The following is a 10,828-nucleotide window of genomic DNA, read 5'->3' on the forward strand; positions in this document are numbered from 1 at the left end:
AAAAAATAAATGGTCCTAGGCCATTGGTTAAAATTATTGGTCTGTACTCTTGTACAAGAATTTGATAACATCTAATCCAGCTTAAAGTACACAAACCAGAGCCTAGCCTTGGCACCCTTTGTTACACTAACATTTGTATTAGATATGTGTGTAGGGTGCGGTAAAAGTAAAACCCTAGTATTCTGTCTGAATTGGTGTATAGTTCAGGTAGGTTGTATGTGGTGAACTCTAGACTTTTTTTTCCAAAATAATAAGTAGTAAAACTTATAGAAACACTTTCAGGAAGACAGCCCTTCAACATAAAACAGAATGGCCACAAAATGGACTACTGATGGGCCAGTCTCCCTTCATAGGGGAAACTACCTCTGGAAACTTGAAGCTATGCTTCTACCAGTGATAGAAAAGAGACATTTATAATATATGAGTAATGAATATAGTAAGCCCTCACCAGTGAGTCCTGCTGAGAGAGTACTTAAATTGATCCAGAATCTTCCTGGGGAGGTGTCAATGCCAATTTATGTCAAGTAAGTTAGAAAAAAATTAACATTCTTTACTTGTTTTGAAATTGGTTCTTGACTTGGGTACGTTGTTATTTGAAATACATAGTATTGTGCTGAAGATTTTATTCATTTATTCTTCACACATGCATACAAACACACACACACATATACCTATTTGTTGCTGTGTTTACACATGCACACACACATTTATGTATATATAAATGTTAATAAATATTACCCAGTGTAAACCTAAAAATATGGTCCCTGCACTCATCAATGTAACATTCTCATAAGGATATGCAGGTATCAAACAAATTAATAAATATATGTATGATTGAATATATACAGTTATATTGAGATAAGTACTCAGAAAATATTATGCACTGAGGAAAAATAGGAGCACTTAAAGTTGTTATGTATTAGGGAAGATTTCCCAGACAAAGTAACTTGATTTATTTAAAACTCAAAATGACTAGGTTTTGGGCTGTAGCTCAGTGTGGAGTACTTTTCAGATGTGTGTATAGTTCCTTGTTTGATCCCTAGCACACACATACAAGTGTACACTTATGCATAGATGCATATACACACATTAATATATTTACATTTGCACAGCTGTAGGTAAAAGGTACTTCTTTTATACTTATTTAATAAAGTTTAGAATTTTTCAAATGACTTCTAGCAATTAACTTATGTAGTCATACAAAAAAAAAGTAGACTCAAGCCAGGTATGCTTAAAAGTTGAGTGTGGTGGCATACCCTATAATCCAAGCTCTCAGGAGACTGAGGCAAGAGGAATACTCAGGAGTTTGAGGCTATCCTGAGCTACATGTTCCTTGGTCATCCTGGGCTACAGAATGGTACCATGTCTGAAAAAAAAAATTATCCAGGGTCTCTTTGATAATAGTGTCCTATCTTTTGTCTGCTGGTCTACACTGAATATCAATGTGAGGAACAGGCATGTGTGTCATTCTCTGAGCTGCTTACTAAGGCTTATTTTTGTTGCAGGCAATGATAATTCCTGTTCCCCTAACAATCCAGGACCACATTGCCACCTGACAGTGATCAGGAAGCAGAATATGATTCCAAGAAACAAAGAGATAATAAGACCTAGTATGAAGGTTGTATGAGGTCATAGATTAACAGAAGTGTATATCTCCATGGCATTTGTTTAGTATGAAAAATGTCTTCATATTTTGCGTTGAGCGGGAAGTTTTAAGTAAACTGGCTTAAAAAGTGTAACTGTGGGTATAGAACTCTACATTCTTTTCAGAAAATGAATACAGTGTTGGAGTCAGCCATGCTTAGAAATAATCTTATTCAAAAGGTACCAACTTGTATATACATCAAATTGTGATGTGAGTAGTAAGAACAAGAGAACACAATCAAGAGAAAAGGAAAAATTAATAGGAGAAGAGCAAAATTTAGTAAAATAATGCACAGATAATAGGAAATATTAACAATGAAAAATAATTTTAGAGAAAACAAAGAAAAACAGGTAACAAGAAGAATTATTAAATCTATGAAACATTTTGTTATACTTTCTATGGTCATTCATACCATACTGGGCTAAAATTCTGTTTATCACATAAAGAGAGGTAGCAATATTACTATTTAACACAATGGCATGACTTTTCAGTATTGAAACTATTTTTTTCCTCAATCAGTACTTTTCTAATGGGATTTATTTATAGCTGGCTGCATCATTATTTAAGACTGTGACATATACGTAAGGACCTTTTCTGACCCAATGAAATAGTAAGAGAAATGTATTAGCTAAGGCTTCAAGTCCCTGTCTGCCTCATTCCCGTTATTCCATCTTCACTAAGACTTCACTGTTCAGACAAAAATTCAAGAATAAATGAAGACTCAAAACAAAATTTAGGAAACAGAGCCTGAACCCCAAAGTATAAGGTCCTATGTGACTACATTGACAATTTACACACACACACACACACACACACACACACACACACACACACACACACACGTTACCTGATAGATCAAATAAATTGTTAAACACATAGGGATCTTTGACAATTAAGTTCTCCTAAATTTAATAAGCAAATATACTGAGCTCTCTCGGCAAAAAAAGTTCATTCATTTAAAAGTTACTCATTTTACTTTTAGTAGTTCAGTCCTGAAGCAGTTAAATTTATAAACAGATAATGTATACCCTGTGCAATGGGAGACATCAGCAAGCATAAGAGACCATGTTTCTGTTCTTTAACAGTCCTAACTTACTGGTGAAGGAGAAATAAATGCTTAGCAGAAGTATCTCTGATTCATTTGTCTTCAAATTTGCATAATTTCCCATAATGTGTCACTGTTTATTCAGGCATCTCCCTGTTGGGCTATCATTTTTTCAATTGTATCATTTAGCTTTACAATATCAGCAAGATTTTGCTGTGAGATTAGCCACCCCTTAATTTCATGACCTAAATAGAAAACATCAATTTCATAGTTACATGGATTGGTTGAGAAGTATTTCTCATCTACATCAACACAGCATGTCTCTCCCGACTTCACACTTATGTGAACAATATATTTTTTAATTGGCCAAAGGTCAGATGTCCTGGGTAGCCTCATCCCCATCTCTGATATTTGACATGAAGTTAGCTTGAGTAGCTGGGCTGACAGGAGCACATATCCTTGGCATCCTACATTGTGTTGAGGTTTATTCACATGGTGTTCATCCCCCCCAAAAAAAGAGAAGGCCCAAAATAATGTACTTCTACACTGTCTATTTGGATCATATTTGCTAATGTCATATTGGTCACTTAAGTTGTGTAGCCAACCCAGTTAAAGGTCTAGAAAACATTTGCATCTTAATGTGGAAAATTTTATCCTTTTTTTTACCAGTTATTTTATCCTTTTTAACCAGTTATTTTGACACTACATAGGCTCACTCTACATACACACACGTACACGCACATGCACACACACACACACACACACACACACACACACACACACAGAGAGAGAGACAGAGAAAGACACAGAGAAAGAGAAAGACAGAGACAGGGACAGAAACACATTTAGTATTGCTCATATATCTGTATTTTAGGGCTGACAATTTGGTATTTGGTAACTAATTTACTTTGCTAAATTTTTAATTGGTACAATTAGGATATTTGGTCTACCATTGTTATATTGGCTTCTCTCTTTCTCTTTATATAAAACAGTCTATTTTATGAAATTGGCATATCAATGCTCAGTGTATATTTACAATTGCTGTATTTCTTAAATTTTTTGTTTCATTTATTATTAGGCAATGACTTTCTTTGTCTCTTGTGACTAATTTAATCTTGAATTCTACCTTGTCTTATATGATTAGAGCTATTTTAGCTTACTTTTCAATACCATTTGCTTCTAATGTAGTTTCCATCCTCTCTCTTTTTCTTGCTGAGGGTGTGTATATGTGTGTTTGTGGTATCTAGCTGACTCATTTCTCTGACACAGAGTCTCTCTCTCACTGAATCAAGAGCTAAGCTAATGATTGACAATCTCCAGATATCCATCTCCACCTGCTACATTGTTAGAGTTATAGGCATGTTTGACCTTGTCCATCTATCTTTTTTCCTATTTATTTATTTATTTTTAATTTAATTGTTTTTAGTTTATAATTTAATTTAATTTTACATATCAGCCACGGATTCCCCTGTCCTCCCCGCTTCCCCCTAGTCCACTCCCCATTCTCATCTCCTCCAGGGCAAAGACTCCCCTGGGGATTCAGTTCAACCTGGTAGACTCAGTCCAGGCAGGTCCAGTCCCCTCCTCCCAGGCTGAGCCTTTGTGTCCCTGCATAAGCCCCACCATCCATCTTTTTATGTGGGTTCTGGGGGTTTGAATATGTGTCCTCATTCTGGTGTAGTGGGTTACCTTGTTCAAAATGAGTCAAAACAGAAAATGTGTAGTTAAAGATACATATAAGTCTTTTTTCTTCTTTTATTGTCTCCCAACTTGAATATAGCTCTTAGGAACTTTAACTTTTATACAAAATCACTGAAGTTACATAATTAATACCTTATGAATTATCCCTGGAACATGCCTATAGTTGGAAAGATGAATTTAAAAATATATGCCAGGTTTGGGAAGATTGGAAGAATAGGAGCCTACAACTGGCTGGGGGTGTTCTCTTTGACCCTAGGACAGTAGCAAGGTAATTGCATACTGTTTCATCACTAGACACATGGTTTTGTACCCAGGATCTGTCATGGCATTCTTACCACTAGCCTCTTGTCCTATACATTGGATATCTAAGAAGGAAGAGTCCTGGAATGTACAGTTAAGCATCTTATACACCCAAGGCATGCAAGTGACTCCTAAAGATGTAAAAACTTCTGAATTGGGATGTGTTTGGTACTTGGAATTGAAGTGGGCAAGCAAGAGAATTTCTTTCTCCAAGGTGTTGGCTATTCATGAGATATTTTGTGGTGCTGCAAGGGTGTGAATGGCTGCTACCACACCCTACCATGAGATCTCATTGGTATTTTCACCAAATTTCTGTTCTCCACACTTCAACTTGGCTCTTGCCTATGGCAGATCATCAGTACAAAGGGAGAAGAGCAGCAGGAAGTAAGGTGTTAATAGATAAGAGGATTGATGACTAAGACTCTCTCCTGGTAAAGTGGCAGAATTTAAGAGTGCATAGGAGGCAAGACTCACAGACTCCATTGCATGCCACCTGCCTCTTCTGTATTTAAAACATCAGAAATATCTCAAGACTGAAATGCCAAGCCTTTCCAAGTGTGTGAGCTTTTGCAACTGTGTCAGTCACATGACTGTGAAGCTGGCCCTTATAGTAGCATTTTGGAAGGTTGGGGTAGAACATTGGTGAAATTAATAAACGGCCCTCAATGTGGGGCTATTGTCATAGTATAAACACTTGAGCAGTGCTGATGTAGATGAGTAGGGAGAGAACCATTGGTTGGCTGTGCAAACAAATTTGTTTGAAGAGTCAAAGATGAGTCTATACCAGTGACTAGTTGAAGAATAAATCAGAAATAGAAGCTCAGAAAGTCCAAAGACAGCATTTCCTTCAACTAGGAACTGTATCCCTAGACCTTCTTCAGGTTGCTACTTTGTCAGAGCCCCACACTGTCATTTCAAAGCCAAAACTAAAGTAAAAACGAGGCTATAAAACAGAAGCACAGAGAGAATTTTCTCCAATGCTAATCACTCCCTACCTCTTAGCCTGTCTTTCTCTTTACTGGGTCATAATGGCTTGTATATCTGTCTGTCTGTCTGTTTGCCTATCTATCTTGGATATATCATTCATATTTAGTGGTTCCTTGTTTTCTTCTGACATTTGGTGCTTAGCTATGGAAGAAAATCCACCTACTTGCTCCTGTGGGCATGCCATTCGTGGAATATTTGTATCCATGTGTAATTACCACTATTTCTCATCTATATAGTGAATTCTTTCAAGGATTCATGTTAGAAGAGAGTCTTTTGTCATTCCCTATGTACCAAAAGTTCCTGCTTTCTCTACCATGTGTGTGACATTCAATATAGGGAGAAGAGAAGCCACAATATTTTCCAAGGTTCCTTTCCTTTTCTCCTATTTCCTTTCCTCCTCTGCAATCACCTGTCACTTGCTCAGAAAACTTTGTTAAAGTTATTGATGTATAATTTATTCATAATTATAAATGTGTGGTTTGGTAAGTCTAGACAAGTGTATTACTGCATAGAACACAAAAGTCTAGTTATAGAGCATTTCCCTTACTCAGAACATTGCCTTATGCACTTTCCTGTAAATTACGCAGCTCTTCCCTTCTATCTAACTACTGTTTTTTTTCTTTTATTTCCTTCCTTCCTTCCTTCCTTCCTTCCTTCCTTCCTTCTTTCCTTCCTTCCTTCCTTCCTTCCTTCCTTCCATCCTTCCTTCTTTCCTTCCTTCCTTCCTTCCTTCCTTCCTTCCTTCCTTCCTTCCTTCCTTCCTTCTTTCTTTCTTTCTTTCTTTCTTTCTTTCTTTCTTTCTTTCTTTCTTTCTTTCTTTCTTTCTTTTGTTTTTTAAGACAATGTTTCACTGTGGAGGCCTGGCTGTCCTAGACCTCACTCTGTAGAGCAGGGTGGCCTCGAACTCAAAGAGATATGTCTGCCTATGCCTCCTGAGTGCTGGGATTAAAGGCATGAGCCACCACACACAACTAATTTCTATCAAGTGCATATTAGGTTTCTGAATTTTAAAGATTATAAAATTAGAACAAACTATTGTATTGCTTATTTCACTTAAGGATTTTGAGGTTATCATCAAATATTATTGTATCATAAATGTATGCAACTTATTCATTCATTCACTCATTGATGGACACTCAGAGTTTCCAAGTATAAAACTATTATGAACATTTATATAAAAACCATTGTGTCGATGTACATTTTATTTCCTTCAGATTAATTCTTAGGAATAAATTACTGAAATTATTTAAATTCATATGATCATAACAAATGGTCACATGATTTTACTGGACAGTGTCTATGTGTGATACAGTACAATATATGGCATTGTTAATATTTTACTTCCACTTGGCTAATTCATTGAGTAGGAAGTGGCATCCCAAAAGCATGTATTCATGATTTGCTTCTTCCGGGTGATATGTGATACATAGAATATTTTTAACAGCTTATTTGCCCTTAATAAAGTGTGTGTTTAAATACTTGTCCATTATTAATTGGATTGTTTTCTCAGTTGCAGAACTTGCTTGGGTATTCTGAACAAAATTTATCACCAGATGTATACAATTAATATTTTCTAATATATGGCTTCTCTGTTCATTTTTTCTAGTTGTATCTTTTGGGAAGCATATTTTTTTAACTTTTTGAAGGCAAGACTTTTATTTTTACTTTTGTATGATTGCTCTAGAAATAGCAAACTACATCCTTAACTTATAAAAGTTCATTTCTAGTCATCAATGCATCTCTCCATACCTGTCCCTTTATAATTCTGCTTCAAATTTCCCATTTAACACATGATACATCTCACTCTCTGCTTTACAAATATTCTGCTTCATAGTATTCTCATGATGTTTTAGCTCCATACTTTACCTCTTATCATTTGTGTTATTGTTGGAATGTTACATCTTCTACACATATTGCAAGACTTATACTAAAATGTTATTTTTACTAAATTATCTGATTATTTCATGAATATAAAAAATAAAATGTAGTATTTTATATGTATCCACTTATTTTATTTGAAATTCTTTTTATAGATCTTGTTTCCCACATAGCAATTTCCTTCTATTATGGTGAGAATTCTTTAGTATTCATTTTATTTCAATTCTGTTACTGACAAATTGTGTCGGTTTCATTTCCTTGGAAAAATAACATTTATCATTGGTCTTGAAAAATATTTTGGTTGGATATATACAGACTGACAACCCTTCTTTTCATTAAAATATCATAGTAATCTGTACTATACTCTGATGAGAAGCCAGCATCCACTTTTCACATTTGTTTCATGAGTGTAATTTTGTTTGGCAGTATGGTTGTCTTCAATATTTTATCTTTATTCTCAGTTTCACAATTTGATTGTGAATGTGACCTAGTGTGGTGGTATTCTAATTGTACTGAAATGTGATTTTGATTGTATGTTAATAAATAAAGTTGCCTGGGGGTCAGAGCTATTAGAGTCATAGCAAGAGTGTGGCGGTGGTGGCACATGCCTTTAATCCCATAGATCTCTGTGTGTTCAGGGATACAGCCAGCATTGGAGACATATGCCTTTAAGACCTAGGGGGCTGTACATTCAGACAGTGACGAGGCAGTCACGTGTTTGGGTTTACAACCAATGAGAAGGCAGAACAAAATACTATAAAAAAAAAAAAAAAACGAACAGACAGGATATAGCTCTCTTTCGGGAAGCTGGGATAGCAGAAGGAAGGGTGAGATTTTAGCTCTGAGCTCTGACCTCTTGGCTTTCTCTTTTACATTGTTTCTGTGTTTCTTATTTAATAAGACGGTTGGTTACATCTACAACCTAGTTCAACTTATTTTAGGGATTTTGCTTGAATTTTTCTTTTTCAGCAAATTGCAGCCATAAGTCAATAATTTCTATCATTTTGGGGAAATTTTCATCATCACTTTCCAATTTTCTTACTCTTCCAGTAGCCTCTTCTATTTTTATAGTAGTTGATTTAATCTCTTTATCTGCTACATCCAAAACATGAGTCATCAGTGGATCAATTTTTATTGATTTTTTTAACCCTTGACTATTTATCACATTTTCTTATTTCTTTGTATGTCTACCAACTTAGTTTTGGACCGGATGTTGTTTGTGGCACATTTTAATCACATTAAATTTTGTTAAATTTGGAAAGTGTTTAATTTTAATTACTCATCTATTATCTTGTTGCAGCTTAAGTTTATGTGTTTGTTGGTAGTTACAAACTTTCGAAATAGCACAGTATTTCCAAGCTTCTCCTAATGGCTGGGAATCAAATTCCAACTTTAATATCTCCCAAAAGGAATGCATTTATGTCATTTGTAGGAAAATGGATACAATTGATGATAACCATAATAAGCAAATTAAACCTTAACCAAATTACGCATTTAAGCTCCTAAAGAAAGCTATGATTTATTTTCTCTCATTTGTGGTTCCTAGATTTTATAGATACGTGAAATCATGTATGTATATGTGGCATGAAAGTTGAAGTGGGGCTGTCTAATAGACAAAGAGGATTAACAGGAGAGGGAGGAAAGGGCAAAAGAATGGGAGGTGGCATGGGAGGCATATACTCAATTTATAGCAAAAGACAGTGTCCTTAAGTAACTCATTATCTTATACAATGAATATATCCAGGGAAAATTTTTCAGTGTGCACCAGAGTTTTTTTCTTTTTTGGGGGTAGATCTAGAGACAGCCTCGCTGTAGTTCGTACTCTTTGGAAACAGCCTTTCTAGTATCTCAGCTAGATACTAAGGATGATACTGTAGCATTAGGGAGGAATATACTCTGGGTAGATCAGATTGCCAAAGTTTTCTAGCACTGCCTGACCACAAGTACCTCTGAACCTCTGTTAAGCTCAGAGCAGCTGTTGTCTAGAACATATAACCTGCTCTCCCTCATTCTCAGTACCTGCAGAGACTAGTCAAGAAGTCATGCAACAGCCTTTGTCAGACTCCAAGGCTTCCATTTGTTCAGCTCCTTCCTTTTCAGTATTGTTCTGTTCAGGTTCCATCCATTTTAGCTTCCCAGAGCATTCATTTTTAGCTTCTCTGGTCATTAGGATTTCTCTTGTACTTGAATTCCAGATCTCTGTACTGTGTTTAGGGAGTTGGCCTCAAACAAAACCCTCTCTGATGTCCAAGGTCTGAAAACCATTGCTTTAGATGCTTTGTCCAGTACTACGGCTGCTCTAATTGGAAGGCAAACCAACTGTCTATTTTGATCAGAAACCTTATTAGCTTTTGAAATCCTCCCTCACTGCACTGTTGTTGGCAATCATCATGCCTCCAGCTAGAGACATGGGTATAATTCTAGCCCTCTATATTAAGTCCTCTTCTTTGCAATAGTACCATTTTAAAAATACTGTACTTAAAAGGCCAGAATTCGTGAATTGGTGGGAAAGAGGCAATCTTCATTGGCAGTTCTTCATGTTCATTAGTGTTTAATACTCTACCTTTTAGCAGTTATATTTTTAGATTTGTTATTTGCTATTTAGTGCACCTACTACTTCCCACATGAATATATTTTCTAGTTTTTTGTAGAATTAATATTTACTAGACTTTCACTAATGATTACAAAGAAACACATTTTACTATTTATTATGGAGATAAAATAGAGCCACACATGAAACCCAGTGTCTAGTGAGGGAAGCAGACAAGGAAACACTATAGGCAATATAACCAACTTGTTAAATTATCTAGTACAAGATGTGAGAAGTTGATAAAGAGGGAAGTATTGCTATCTTTCTCACTGACCTGTTTTAAATTATCCATTACCTTGAATATTCATTGTTATTTTGTTTATCTTTTAATTTGTATACTCAAACTTTTGTCTTCTAAAACATTCCTTGATATTTCTTTAGCATCCACAAAGACAGTCCCTTTAATTCTTGCTACATCATCTATTAAAACACAAGGTTTTTCAGAAAGCATTTTAGTCACAGATATAAATTCACAGAATTTTTGATAGGTTGTTTTGATCACAGCTTATAAACATGCAATCACATTAGTGGGAAAAATATAGTTTTACTGTTTCTTTACCTGTGTAGGGAGTGGAATAGAAACACTTATTCAGTAGAAACTAATTTTATGATTAATCTACAGTTAGGTTTGCTATAGCTGTATTCTCTAAATGTATGGTGCTATAGAAAGGATGGACCAGAA

Source organism: Peromyscus leucopus, chromosome X, assembly GCF_004664715.2.
Source record: "Peromyscus leucopus breed LL Stock chromosome X, UCI_PerLeu_2.1, whole genome shotgun sequence".
Classification (NCBI taxonomy): domain Eukaryota; kingdom Metazoa; phylum Chordata; class Mammalia; order Rodentia; family Cricetidae; genus Peromyscus; species Peromyscus leucopus.